Source organism: Nomascus leucogenys, chromosome X (assembly GCF_006542625.1).
Source record: "Nomascus leucogenys isolate Asia chromosome X, Asia_NLE_v1, whole genome shotgun sequence".
In the NCBI taxonomy this organism is placed as follows: domain Eukaryota; kingdom Metazoa; phylum Chordata; class Mammalia; order Primates; family Hylobatidae; genus Nomascus; species Nomascus leucogenys.
Window position 1 is genome coordinate 23,546,686 of NC_044406.1, and position 14,547 is coordinate 23,561,232.

The 14,547-nt window shown below is 46.2% G+C and overlaps 1 pseudogene; it reads left to right on the top strand.

Annotated features, from left to right (window-relative positions):
* Positions 1–12,656: 12,656 nt before the first annotated feature.
* LOC100599901 lies at positions 12,657–13,346 on the top strand (annotated as a pseudogene).
* Positions 13,347–14,547: the final 1,201 nt, after the last annotated feature.

Below are 14,547 nucleotides of genomic sequence, written 5' to 3' on the forward strand. Positions count from 1 at the left end.
TGGGTAGCAGACAGAACGGGCTGCCTTGGCAGGAGCCTTCAAGACAAAACTGGGGGGAGGGGATGAAGGGTTGGGAACAGGCACATTAATAATGCGAATACTAATACTGATACTACTACTACTATTAAAGACAGGACAAAAAGAATTTCTCTGTCCCTCTCTGTCTCTCTCTCTGGCTTTTAGCTTAATTCTCATCCGTTTTTCCTGCACTTGGATGATGGGGCGGGCTGTGGTGGGGAGCGGAGGAGAACCCGAGCCATCGATGACATTTGATTTTCCTTTAAGCCCTCTCTGCGATTCCAAGTCACCTGGGATCTCTCCTTGCCTTTCCCGCATTCTTCCTTTTCCGTCCCCACCAAGAGTTCGGTGTTTTTACACTGTCCGGTTCAGCTTTAAACTAACATTCTGCGCGCTGATTTCCTCCCACCTTCCCTCCCCCGGCCCCGAAAGCCCATTCCAGGCGCGCGGGTCTCATCGCAGCCAAGAGGAGTAAAGACGCTTCGGTTTCCTCCTAGCCTCCAGCCGCGGACCCTCGCGGGCGTCCCTGCGGCTTGGTGGTTGGGAGAGACAGAGGCACTTTTCCCTCCCCGGCGGGCCCCGCGTTGGAAATCCACAAGACCCGGCTGCCGGGTGGCTCAGTGACTTCAGAGTCGGCTCCGCACACGCAGGGAGTGGGCTGAAAATGAGTCCAAGAAAGATCGTGTTAAACAAAAAGACAAATGCACAAATCGTTTCTGAGAGCCTAGCGGAGTTTCAACTCTCTGGGTGGAAGACTTCTTCGCCTCCATCCCCCTCCTCCCCCTTGTGCAGCTGTTCTTCTTTTAAAAGAAGTCGGACTTTCTGCTGGGGTGTATTCTAATTTTAATCATCCACTGTAAAAGGGGAGGTTAACAAAGAATTTCTGATTCTGACTTAATGATCCCTGGAATTAGATCTAATTCTATTAATGGAATATAAAGTGTTTTCGGGGGAGACCTGTGTGAAAACACTAGTTTTATTTGTTCTGTTATTTTATTTATTTTTGTTGTTTTCTAATCAATCTTCCCAAGTGAGGATGCTATTGGGAAACACGTCCATTCACCTCGGGGAGAAGGGCCTGACCTAGCTCACTCTATACCCAGTGGCCCTGAGACCGCCTTTGTCACAATTCAATACCCAAATTCAAAAATCTACAATTAACTTTTGCTATTTCTGAGAGATTAAATTTTAAAAATTACAGAAAACTTTTCCAAGGTGCTGGGTGGAGAGACATAAGACTATGCTGTGGTCTCCACAGTGTCTAATCAGGATATGGGATATATATATATATATAAAATATGTTATTCTATATATCATTTTAGAAAAATAAAATTATGCCTCTAATATCTAGGAAGAGGGTAACTGATGTGTCGAGTGGGCAGACTTTTAAGAATTGGGCTACATGATTATGTATGAAAGAACTTACAGTTTAGCCCAATGTAATTTTACTTTGCCAGGAAAATGACACTTCACTTTCTTTTTGCCTCACTTTTACTCACTAATCAAAAGTAATTGCATTTTAGTGATAATATCATTCTTGTTTGTACTTTGTTATTCACAAGTCCAGGCTCCTCTAATCTTTGGGGTCTGTAGCTGTTGGTTTGCTTTTCCTGGGCTGCTTGGAAAACAATGGTTTGCAGTTTATCTGCTTTTAAAATCAATCACTAAATAAAAATGACAATAATGGCTGGAAGTGAAGGTCACATGTGTTTAGAACTGTTGTTTATGGTGAAAAATGGGGCTTGTTCCCAGAACTGGAAATAATAATTTACCTAGAAGACGAGAGTGGAAGAAGAAACCTCTTTCTCTTCTGAGAGCTAATTCTACATTGTAGTTTTAAAATTACATTTGCAAGAAATGTGGAATAAGGGGGGGGGTGGCAGTTAGATGTCATTATCCAGAAAAAAAAAATGTTTGAAAGAGAGTTAACCTCACATACTTTTCATTTGAGATGTTTTAATTTATTGTGCAATATACACATAGATAAATCAAGCTGTGATGGGCTTCCAGTTGCACCGGACGGCTCAGGTCCCCTTAAATTACGATCAGCCTCTTCAAAACATATATTTAAACAATAGAAATAAACTTCATTGGAATCTAGAGACCAATTTGGAAGCCATTGGAAGAGAAGACAATGAGACCTGATTACACGCAAGGATTCTCTGTGATGTGATATCCCTTTTGCCAAGTCATTTTGCTGTTTTATTTATTTAATTTCTTTTTTTTTTTAAACAAACTTTCATTCATTTATGGTCTTCCGCAACCTGCTAATTTAACACTGGAGCGCGTTATTGCAGTGTTAGGAGGAGAGAAAGAGAGAGAGAAAACAACAATACTGCAATGATCCAAATGATACAGTAGAATTATAGCAATTATAGTTCTACTTGTGGAAGAAAACCTTGCTGAGATCAGGCAAACAAACTGAAGCCTTGTGAGGATAACAAGCGTCGGGATTGACAGCCGGTGCTGGGAAGAGCCGGAGGGCACAAACAGAAATATTTGCTTCCCCCCACCCCCCCTTAACTCCAACCAGTCAAGGTTAACCTCCTCAAACGCTGCTTTCAGAGTCTTATCCACTTCAGGGTATGCATTTTATGCACAAATCGAGGTGTCTCCTCCTGGAAGTCTGGTAATGGGAGGAAATGTAACATAATCCGCTTGCCTAGAACTTGTCCCTCTCCTTCTCTGCCTCCTGCGTGCTCTCCACTTCCTACACTGCCTCAGTTCTCCCCACGGCTGTTGGGATCTCTCTGTGGACGGTGTTTATTTGTTGATGTATTTTCAAAGAGACAGCCCGTGGAAAGGTCCAAGGGGACTGATAGAACTTGGATTTCCTGGGAAGACCCTGTCGCGTTTGCTAATCCTTCCCTCTTCGCCCTGTCCTCCGCCTAAGCCGTGGGTTCCACAGTTAGGGCTTGGCTGGGAGAGGTTTGTTGGGAAGCAGCTTTTTTGGAAGCCTCCCGAGGACCACGGCCGAGCCCTCAAGGTATGGACGCGTGAGTGTGATGGCTGTGTTAGGACAACTCCCCTTATTTGCAAACTTCCTCACTTTCTGTTGCCCGTCAGCAGCCGGGGGAGGGGGTGGGGGAGCAAGAGCTAGAGAGGAAAGAGACCCTCACCGCCACCACCATCAGCCATCCAGGCGGCAGCCGAAGCTTTTTCAAGCTTTGCTCCAAGCACAAAGCTGGACGAGATGGTCGCAGCCTCCTGTCTGCTCTCAGAAGAGGGGGCGTGTGTCCCCTCCCACGGGCGAGAAGCAGGTGGTTGGGCTCTGAGCTCTCACGGAGTTCCTTGGCGGGAGTTCCCCATCTCCTGCCGCACCCGTCCCTCCAGGTTTCCAGACCCGAGAGAGAGGGAAACTTTACTGTGCCCTGTAATCACCACTATCTGCTTTCTCCTCTCCTCCGCCGGACGGTGGGACCCCTCCTGCGGCCAAGGTGGAGGCGTCCCCGGTGCAGCGTTGACTCAGTAGCTGCTGCTCCGGGCGACCCTGGACGGGGTGGAGGGTGGGGGCGGGTGGGCACAGATTGGAGCTAGAGTAAGATGCAGCGGGCGACCCAACGCGTGTGTCAATTCCCAGGCCGCGCAGACCCGAGCTGGGCTGTCGGCGTCCGCACCCCCAGCCTCCCCACCTCAGCCCCCTTTTCGGGCTCGGCTCAGCGCCACGGCCAGAGCGCGCCCCCTAGCGGGGGCTCCGAGTGGGTCGGGCTCTCCTGCCGCAACCTCTGGGGACTGAAGTTGGCAGATCCCAGTGATCCGGCAGGAATGAATGGGGGAAAAAAACAAAAGCCTTGGAAACATTTCCAAGTGTTCAATAAAAGACCCATCTGTACCTTTCTTCTCCAGCGCGTTCGTGGTTAATGTCCCCCCATGCGCGCGAGAAGGGAGATAATTGCTGGGTGGATTCTTGTCGGCGAACCTCGGGAAACGCTGGACTGAGAAGTGAAATAATTGGGGGTGGGGCCAAGGCAAGCGTGCCGAGGATGCGACACCAGTCAGGAAGTCTGAATCCGCAGTCTCTGGGGTGTTCACGGAGGCCTGGCGGCCTGCGCCCTCAGATTCCCCAGTGCCTGGTGGTGGTTGTGGTGGTGGAGGATCGTCCGAAGGCAGCTACTCTGAGATTTCTCTGATTTGACATCGGCCTCTGTGGTACCTTCATATCACTCATGGTCCCCTCCCATCTTCTGATTTGAGAATACCCCACTCTGTGATTCTAAGTTCCCTGAGCTCAGATTTTGGGGCTCCCATCTTCTGAAGCTAGGAGTGTCTACTTTTTGACTAGATTATCCCCTGCCTCCTGTCTCTGGGATTTCTCCATCTTCTGACTTGATGGACTTCTGGGCCACCACCCTGCTCCATCTCCCCCCAGGCATCCTCCTCTCCCCCTCCTTTCACTTCTTCTGCAACATTTGCATCTGGAAATCCTCAAATCCCAGCTTCCGCTACTTCCACTACTCATACATTACCTACTCCCTCTTGGGCAGGCCAGAAATTGAGAAAAGAGAAACGCAGGGTTCTTGTCCAACCCTCTTTGACTTGTTCAACCTGGAAATAACTGAATTTTCTTGAAGCCCTTGCAACCTCTGGTTTTAAAAAAAGTTAAAGATGAAGCTTTTACAAATGTAAAAAATTCCCAGTTCAAATCGATCCATAACTTACTTCTTTTGCACCGAGTGTGTTAATCTGAACTCATCAATCAGAAAAACAGAAATCGTGCTTCTAAAGACCTGCAGGATTTTAAAGTTGTACCAAGGCCACCAAAACACTTACTAGGTAGGGCCTAGAAAGGAAGAATCCAAAAATAGTAGCGACAACAACTCCCAGAGTCCCTTATTTTGCGATGTGTCTTGCTAATTGGGAAGTTCAACACGAGACTTTCCCTGCCCATACAAGGCTGGTATTTCAGAGCGGGAGGAGCAGATGGAAGGGGTCCTGTGGGAAGGGAGGTGTGGGTGTCCCTGTGTTTAATTAAGAGTTGTATTGTGTGGAAGGGAGGAGGAAAGATGCCGGGCTGCACAACGCTCTGTTCCCTTCATCGCAAAATAACCTGCAAGTGAAAAAAAAAAAAAAGAAAGAAAAAGAAAAAAAAAGCCCCCTACTAAGACGGAGCAGGCTCTGGAATAGATACCATTAGAACCACAGTGTTTCTGGAATAAAGATATCTAATTTCCTGCCGCAAATCACTTCCCCGATCAGAAAACACAAATAGCTGAACAGAAGGGGGAAAAAAATAGAGGAGGAGGACGAGGACGAGGACGAGGAAGAAAGGCCCCGGAATAAAAATAACTGCGCAAAAGGGCTTACATTCAACGCTCTGACAGGCGACTCCTCCAAACCCGGGGCAGTTCTATCCTCCTCCCAACGCCCCCCACTCTGCGCCCGACTTTCCAGCCCACCCGGGATCCCTTTTGAGGACACCCAGCATCTCTGAGGGAAGGGAGACGGCTCCCAGGCTGAGGTTGGGACAGCGACAGTGGCGGAGAACTGGGGCACTCACGGCCTAGGGGCCTCCTGGGGCCGCTGAGGCCGGGCCTGTCCCGCACCGACGGCGTCACCTGCTCTTCTAACCGGGCACCCCGGGCAGGGCCCTCCTCAGGGCACCGCTTGCCCGAGGCGGCTTCGGTTTCCCTGTCTGGAAGGAGGTGCAGGAGCCCGGGGGCAGGGGAGCTCCGGGCGCCCTGCTGGGGCCGCGCTACTTGCGGGTGTTGCGGCGGCGGCCCCGACGCCCCTTGTCAAATCGCCTCCAGGGTCTCGGGACCTGGTGAACAAAGCCAAGACCCAACCCTCGGTGGCCCCAACGGCGCGGGTGAATGAGGACGCTGGACTTAGGGGCGCCCGCGAGAGGGCGCGGGCTGGGAGGGCCTGGGAGGAGAGGCGCCGGGCTCCGCGTGGAGCTCGTGACCGAGGGGCCCCCAGGACGCAAAGACTCGATCGCGCCTCGAAAATGACCGTGGTAGCAGGTGCAGGCGGAGAGTGGAGGCAGAAGGAGTGGGAGGAGGAGAGCAAATACATCTACTCAGATGCTAATGCACAGAAAGTGAGCCTTAGCTGTTTTTTTCTTTGGAGATTAAATGAAATCTCAAACGGATTTGTTTTTGAGTAGGAAATTGTAGATTTCTCACAATCGCATGAAATTTTGTGTTGCACGCCTCTAATCAACATCACATTCTTTGCCCCCACTTTAGGCTTTGCAGGTCTTAGTACAGTTCCTGGTAACCAGGAACATCTTTCCCGAACCAGAAAATTGCACTGTGGCTGTGGGAGTGTAGTAGGTACTTTTATTTGGGCAAATGGCACTTGATGTTTCATCCTCATGGGGTGGGCGCTGATTGATCTTTTCCCCTGCCCCCATCCCTTATTTATCCAGGCCTCATTCTTTTCCCTGAATTCTCCCATTACTGCTGTTGGGGCCATTTCATTGTTCATTACTCCTACGGTTTAAGGCTTGCAAGGGACTAAAAAGAAAGTAAAAGCAATGTATTTTGCTTAGAGAATCCCAGAAAGGCTGGAAAGAAAGGCGATTGAAACCCACGGTTCAAGTGAAATTTAGACATAGGAGTGATTTTTACATATTTCTTTTCATGGATAATAGAGAGTTGGCGTTATCTGTCACTGTACGTTCTACCTAATAAATAGCTGCAAGACTATAATCTAACAGGTGTAAAATTTCCCTTTTCTGACAAATGAAGAGACCACCAACACTATCTTAAACAGTACAAATAGAAAATGCTGTTGTTGACAATCTTTCACACTATAGAGTCAATTCTAAGCTAGCTTGCTTTCTCTTTTTTCTTTTCTCTCTTTCTCTTTTTCTCTTTCTTTCTTCTTTCTTTCTCTCTCTCTGTTTCTTCTTTCCTTCCTTCCTTCCTTCCTCATGCAGGCCTGGCTTTTGGGGTATGGTGGTGTGTACCCCACACAGAGAGTTATAAACAAAGATAGGCTGATTTAATTTCTGCCCCCCTCACACACACCCCACAAAAATATCGAGGAGGGGCTTCTTACTCTCTGCCAACTGCAGAAGGGACTGATCATCAGAGAAAATGCCTGTCCTTTCTTTCACTCATTTCTCTTGATCTCCTCCAAAAATATGGCCTATTTAGTTATTAGGCATCACAGATTGGGAAAAGAAAAAGAAGCAGAGAGGGCTGTCCCAAGGCTCCATTCCCTAGGAGGTCCCACTTCCATCTGGCGTATGCTGAGTCCTGTTTTCCTCTCAAAGGGAGCCTTGTTTATGGAGGTTTTCTCTGCATTCATTTGTTCCCAGCCATCTCTTCAACAGCTGTCCCCCCACCTTCCCAGGATCCCATTGGTCAGGCTTGGCTCTCACTGCATGGAATGCAAAAATATCTCACCCAGAAATGTCTTGTCAAAGACAGAGAGGGAAACCGGCCCAGGCAATGCTGCCCTTGCATGTCATCATGGACCAATTCTTACCTGTTTCTCCTTACCCTCTTTCTCTCTTCTTCAGCTTCTGGGTTGAAGCATTTTGATGTTATTTATACGAAGGAAATGACATTAGAGTAACCTTTTTATTGCATTACACTAAAAGGAGATTGAACTATAACTTTGAAAATTGTGACATTCCAATGAGAGCTATATTAAATTGCTTAAAAACATTTCGAAGGCATCATCGGTATAGTCTGTAGTGGTAAGTGAAACAAAGGATTTCACAGCATGTCGGGTTTAATACAAACTATGCTCACATTTAAGTCTTTAAGCTATTAAATAGAAGAGAGGAGAAAGGGGATGGTGAAATACTATCAGAGGGGGATGGGAGAGACAGAAGATGCCTAAGAGAAGACAATCCTGAGAATAAAAGGTGGCACAGATTGAGTGCTTACTCTTTGCCAGTACTTAAAATGTGTTTCCTGGACAGGTGTGGTGGCTCAGGCCTGTAATCCCAGCACTTTGGGAGGCCGAGGTAGGCGGATCACTTGAGGCCAGGAGTTTGAGACCAGCCTGGTCAACATGGTGAAACCTTGTCTCTACTAAAAATACAAAAAAATGAGCCAGGCATTGTGGCACGCACCTGTAATCCCAGCTACTCAGGAGGCTGAGGTGGGAGAATTGCTTGAACCCAGGAGGCAGAGGTTGCAGTGAGCCGAGATTGCGCCACTGCACTCCAGCTTGGGTGATACAGCAAGACTCTGTCTCAAAAAAAAAAAAAAAAAGTTTCCTTCATATAAAGAACGCCAAAATGCTAGACTGCTGTTCTAAGTGCTTTTCACATGGACCAATGAATCCTCCAGACAACCATGTAGCGATGGTTCTATTAGAATCCCTCTTTTACAGATGAGAAAACCGAGGCACAGAAAGGGTGTCCAATTCAGCCTGGTTTTCCTAGGATTTGCCTGGTTTTCCAACTGAAAGTCCTGTATCCTGGGAAATCCCTCAATCCCAGGCAAACTGCGATGGTTGCTCACCTGAGGCACAGGGAGAAGTAGTTTGCCCAAGGTCGCAGAGGTGGAGCCAGGATGGGAACGAGCTAGGCAGTCTGACTGTGGAATCTACTGCTCTTATCCTCTGTAAATCTCACCCATTTTTACAGAATGAGTAACTTGGGGCATTAGAGAGAGATGAACTGACTTGTCCACAGTCACACAGCTTGCTAGTAGTGGGTGGACGACTACAATTTGGGACTAACGAATCACACCTCCTTTCTACTCTCAGCTACCTTCTGAAAGAGGTTTTGTAGAAAAGAAAGCAGCTTTAAAAAAAATCTTAAAGATAGAAGTAAGGAGCTAAATAAATAAACATATCCAAGAAAAAGACATCTACCATATTGAGAAACATCACGACCTGGCAGTATTAGAATATGTAGCAAAAGGAGGTCACCTATATTGTAAACACAATTTATAATGAAAGACAATTTCAAAATTGCAATAAGTACACAAAGAAAATAATTATATGGCACATGTGGCCATTAGGCAGGGAACATTTTAACTCCCTAAAGCATTTGGTGTATTGTTCTGATTCCATTATTGTTCACTAATGATGGTCATTGTTCCACCTCACGTCATCCTCAAAACTGGCAGCCCCCTGCAGTGGACATTGTTTCCAAACAGCTTCTGTAGGACCTTTTGGACAAACCTGCAAGAACTGATTCTGTTCTGCGCATGGAGTTGGTAAGCAGGTTGTAGCTGGGCGTTGGCCAGGAAAGAAGGCATTCTCACTTGGAACACATCTCGTTGTAGAAATGCAGTTTGACATCAATAAAAATAATCACTATTTGTTGTATTTCTTATAATTATAGGTCATCTCTTGGTGAGGCTCTGCAGTTCGTAAAGTGGCGATTTGGCCTCTGTCATGCTGATGCTGGAGGCAGCCAGGCCCCAGAGCCTCTCCTGGTGGGCATCCTGAATGCCAGAAGCTTAGGCACAACTTCAGGGAAGAAAACATTTTGGAAATGACGAGAAAACTGTGAGGGAGTTGCAACTGTAAACAGCAAATGTGCTAAAGACCAGAGACTTATGCAGAGCTAAAAGAGGGCAGGTGGAGCTGTTCTCAGTTTTTTACATGTGAAGAAAACATTGGGCTGACTCCATTCTGGTTCTGCAGAGCTAAAATGTGCCTTGATGACTGTTGTTTTATTTAACACAAGCACCCGGGGCTGCGTGAGGATCAGGGCTTGATGAGCCAAAGGATTCTGAGAAAAAAGGTGAACAGCTGTGGTTCTTGTCAAACACAAACTCTTAATCTTTGCTTAATCATTCCCCCATATTAGACAATTGTGTTATTTTAATTGTTTTGCTATCGCAGATAGCATTGTAATGAAAACCTTTGTGCACCTAACTTATTCTTTTGCATTATTTCCTTTACATAATTTCCTGAGAGTGGGATTACTGATTAAAGAGTATGAACATTTTAGTCTCTTGAAATATTGCCAAAATGTCTCCAACTGGTTGAACCAATTGACACTACCTTTACATGAATGTACCAATTTTGCTACAACCTTGCCAGCATTATGTATTACAGCTTCCCCCTGCCACCCCTGCCTCAAAATATGGTGATTTAAATAACTCTATACTTGAATCTAGTTCTCCTAACTCTATGCTCGGTATCTTCCCCCTCACTCCAGCATCTCTATCTCTTGCCTGTCTGAATGGCTTGAACTAAGACGACAAGAATATGTGAGAAGAAAGGTAATCCTGGCCGGGCACGGTGGCTCGCACCTGTAAGGTGGGCAGATCACCTGAGGTCAGGAGTTCGAGACCAGCCTGGTTAATATGGTGAAACCCCATCTCTACTAAAAATACAAAAAAATTGCCAGGTGTGGTGGCGGGCGCCTGTGATTCCAGCTACTCGGGAGGCTGAGGCAGGAGAATTACTTGAACTTGGGAGGTGGAGGTTGCAGTGAGCCGAGATTGTGCCACTGCACTCCAGCCTGGGCAACAAGAGCAAAACTCTGTCTCAAAAGAAAGAAAGAAAGAGAGAGAGAGACAGAGAGAGAGAGAGAGAGAGAAAGAAGAAAGAAAGAAAGAAAGAAAGAAAGAAAGAAAGAAAGAAAGAAAGAAAAAGAAAGAAAGAAAATCCTAAAGCAGTGCACATCTGCCATGCTCAGCAAGGTTTGGAAGACATCTGTAACAGAATGTGCAGTATGTGAGGCCCTGGGCTCTGGAATCAATGAGACAGGGCTTGGAGCCAATTCTTTCTAGTTCTGGCTCTGTAGCCATGGGCAATCAAATTAACCTTCAGTTTCTTCACCTGAAAATTGAAGATGATAAAAGTACCTGCAGCATTGTGCTACACTATAGATGCTAAATAAAAGTTAGCTTATATTGTGTGACACATGAATACTGAAATGCACATTATTTTACATGTTTTTTGTTTTTTTTTTTTTGAGACAGAGTCTTGCTCTGTCACCCAGGGTGGAGTGCAGTGGTGTGATCTCAGCTCACTGCAACCTCCTCCTCCTGGGCTCAAGTGATTCTCCTACCTCAGCCTCCTGAGTAGCTGGGACTACAGGTGTGCCCCCACCACACCCAGCTAATTTTTGTATTTTTAGTAGAGACGGGTTTCCACCGTGTTGGCCAGTCTGGTCTTGAATTCCTGAGCTCAAGTGATCTGCCCGGCTTGGCCTCCCAAAGTGCTGGGATTATAGGTGTGAGCCACAGCACCTGGCCTTATTTTACATACGTTTTTGAATACTTGTGTAATTATTTTTATGGAATATTGACTCAGGACTGGAATTGCTCCATTTAAAGGTACGTATGGTTTAAACTATAGATATACAAAATGTCCATTAAAAAGACTATTTGACTGTGTACTTTGACAAACAACATTGATAGCACTGGGTATTTTCTTTTTTTTTTTTGAGACGGAGTCTCACTCTGTCGCCCAGGCTGGAGTGCAGTGGCGCAATCTCGGCTCACTGCAAGCTCCGCCTCCCGGGTTCACGCCATTCTCCTGCCTCAGCCTCTCCGAGTAGCTGGGACTACAGGCGCCCGCCACCACGCCCGGCTAATTTTTTTGTGTTTTTAGTAGAGACGGTGTTTCACCATGGTCTCGATCTCCTGACCTCGTGATCCGCCCGCCTCGGCCTCCCAAAGTGCTGGGATTACAAGAGTGAGCCACCGCGCCCGGCCAGCACTGGGTATTTTCAATCTTGTAAAATATTGTTAGTTTCATGAAGAATACCCAAGAGCTTATTATTATTATTATTATTATTATTATTATTTTAGACAGGGGATAACTCTGTCACCCAGGCTGGAGGGCAATGGTGCAATCATGGCTCACGGTAGCCTTGACCTCCTGGGCTCAGGTGATCTTCCCACCTCAGCATCCGGAGTAGCTGGGACTACAGGCACATGCCACCATGCCCTGCTAATTCTTTGTATTTTTGTAGAGACGGGGTTTCGCCATGTTGCCCAGGCTGTTCTTAAACTCCTGAGCTCAAACGATCTCCCCTCCTCCACCTCCCAAAGTGTTGGGATTACAGGCATGAGCCACTGCACCTGGCAGAGCTCATTATTTTTATGTGCGTTTCTTTCATTATTAGTGAGGTCAAGCATTTTTTCATGTGACAATTGGCCAATTGTATTGCCTCTTCCATGACTCATCTGTTCTCAATTGCTTACTAATGTGCAAATTATTGTACCCACGGGTGGTATGTCTTAAAAGTTTGCTAGAGCTTTATAAAAAGCTGGCATGAGAATCACTGTGAGATTATCATTAGTTTTACTCTGATTTCCTTTAGCTTCTAAGCATAATGGCCAGTGTTAATTTTCATGCGTTTTCATGAGTTTATTTCATGAGCTGAAAGACATTTCTTGGCCTCCCTTTCAGGAAGGAGTGGCCAATTTAACTAATTCTGGAGAAGGACACGTTTTGTGTGGTGTTTCCAGGAAGTCATCTTAAAAGAGAGGAGTTTTATAGACCAATGTCCCTCTCTTAGTCTTCTAGATGGTTTGTCTTGAAGGGATGTGAGACAAAGACTGCTAATTGCATCCAAATATCCATTCTTCTGGTGGTGGGTTAAAGAGACTGCAAATTTTGTGTCACTCCCAGCTGCTGCTGGTACTGGGGCCTGAGGAGAGATATGCCCGAGTGGGGCCGCCTGACCAAGGGAGCGACAGACATGACACCCGCCGACGCCTCAGCCGCTTGGGGTCTGCACGGACCCTCTGCTTCAGTGTGGAATGAACCAAGGAGACTCAAACCCAGCAGCTATTCCGCATGCGGCAGAAGACATTCAAGGAGATGACAGATGGATGTCTCAGCACAACAGATTTGTTTTGGACTGTAAAGACAAACAGCCTGATGTACCATTCGTGGGAGGCTCCACGGTGCAGTTAATGCAGCCATATGAGATATGGTGAGAGCTTTTTTCCCCACTTCATGCACTGAATTTTGGAACTGGGGGAGATACAACAAGACATGTTTTGTGGAGACTAAAGAACGGAGAACTGGGGAATATTAAGCCTAAGGTCATTGTTGTCTGGCTAGGAAGAAACAACCATGAAAATATGGCAGAAGAGGTAGCAGGTGGTATGGCAGCCATCGTACAACTTATCAACACAAGGCAGCCACAGGCCAAAATCATTGTATTTGATCTGTTACCTCAAGGTGAGAAACCCAACCCTTTGAGGCAAAAGAACGCCAGGGTGAACCAACTCGTCAAGATTTCGCTGCTGAAACTTACCAACGTGCGGCTCCTGGATACTGACAGGGGTTTTGTGCACTCCGACCGTGCCATCTCCTGCCACGACATGTTTGATTTTCTGCATTTGACAGGAGGGGGCTCCTCAAAGGTCTGCAAACCCCTGAATGAACTGATCATGCAGTTGTTGGAGGAAACACCTGAGGAGAAACAAACCACCATTGCCTGACTGGCTCCCATCAGTGTCAATAGCATCTCAGCTTCCTCAGATCAGTTATATCACTAGCACTCCAGAATCCTTCTCTTTCTTAAGGCACTTTGCATTGCAGAATGTTCCTGGATGTTCATATCTAGTGTTTGAAGGGGAGGAGGGGTTTAAACTAGTCCTGTACATAGAAAGTTTGTTTGACAGAGGAGAAAAATTAGCCAAGGAAGATTGTTGTTTCAATTCATTTGAAACCAGAAGGGGACTTTTTAGTTCTATGTGTAACATGTTCATTGAATTATCACTGTTTTCCTAGGAAAACATCAAGCCTAAATACTGAACAACATGAAGATTCTTTTCTTGGCCTTTCTTAGATTACGTTGTATATAATAATTCTCAGAATCATACCTACTTGGCTTTAAAACATGTTTTTTTCCACTTTTTTAAGGTTCATAATTTAGTCTTTGGTTTTTATGTTGCTTAGATTCATATGCATATTGAATATTTTCTTTTCTTTTTTTCTTCTTCCTATTTTTTTTTTTTTTAAGATGGAGTCTTGCCCTGTCGCCAGGCTGGAGTGCAGTGGCACGATCTCGACTCACTGCAACCTCCGCCTCCCGGGTTCAAGCGATTCTTTGCCTCAGCCTCCCGAGTAGCTGGGACTACGAGCACCCACCACCACGCCTGGTTAATTTTTGTATTTTTAGTAGAGATAGGGTTTCAACATCTTGGTCAGGCTGCTCTCGAACTCCTGACCTCATGATCCGCCCACCTCGGCCTCCCAAAGTGAGCCACCGTGCCTGGCTGAATATTTTCTTAACATGCAGCATCAGGTTGAACATGCTTGTCATTCAAATATGGAAGATGCTATAGTTACAAGTGAATTTATTCCGCTTTCTTAATCTTTCCTGTGCTTAGCAGTGAAAAACAGGTTTTGCCCCAGTAGGGGGACTCTTTGGAGGGTATTATTTTTATGCTGCTGAATATCATGTCTATAATGGACCCGTGCATGCAGCCTTTCCTCCCATTTCCCCGTCATCCCCTCTTTTTTTTTTGGTCCTTGTTGACATTACAAGCTTTTAACACATTTTTGACCTAGGAGCCCTGTTGCTGGAAGTATAGTCTCCAGCCAGCTACTCTTATGATAGTACTGCTATAAAACTCATTCTTGTGTGGTATTCTGTGCTATAGAGTCTGTGTATTGCTATTCATATTCAGAGTTCTG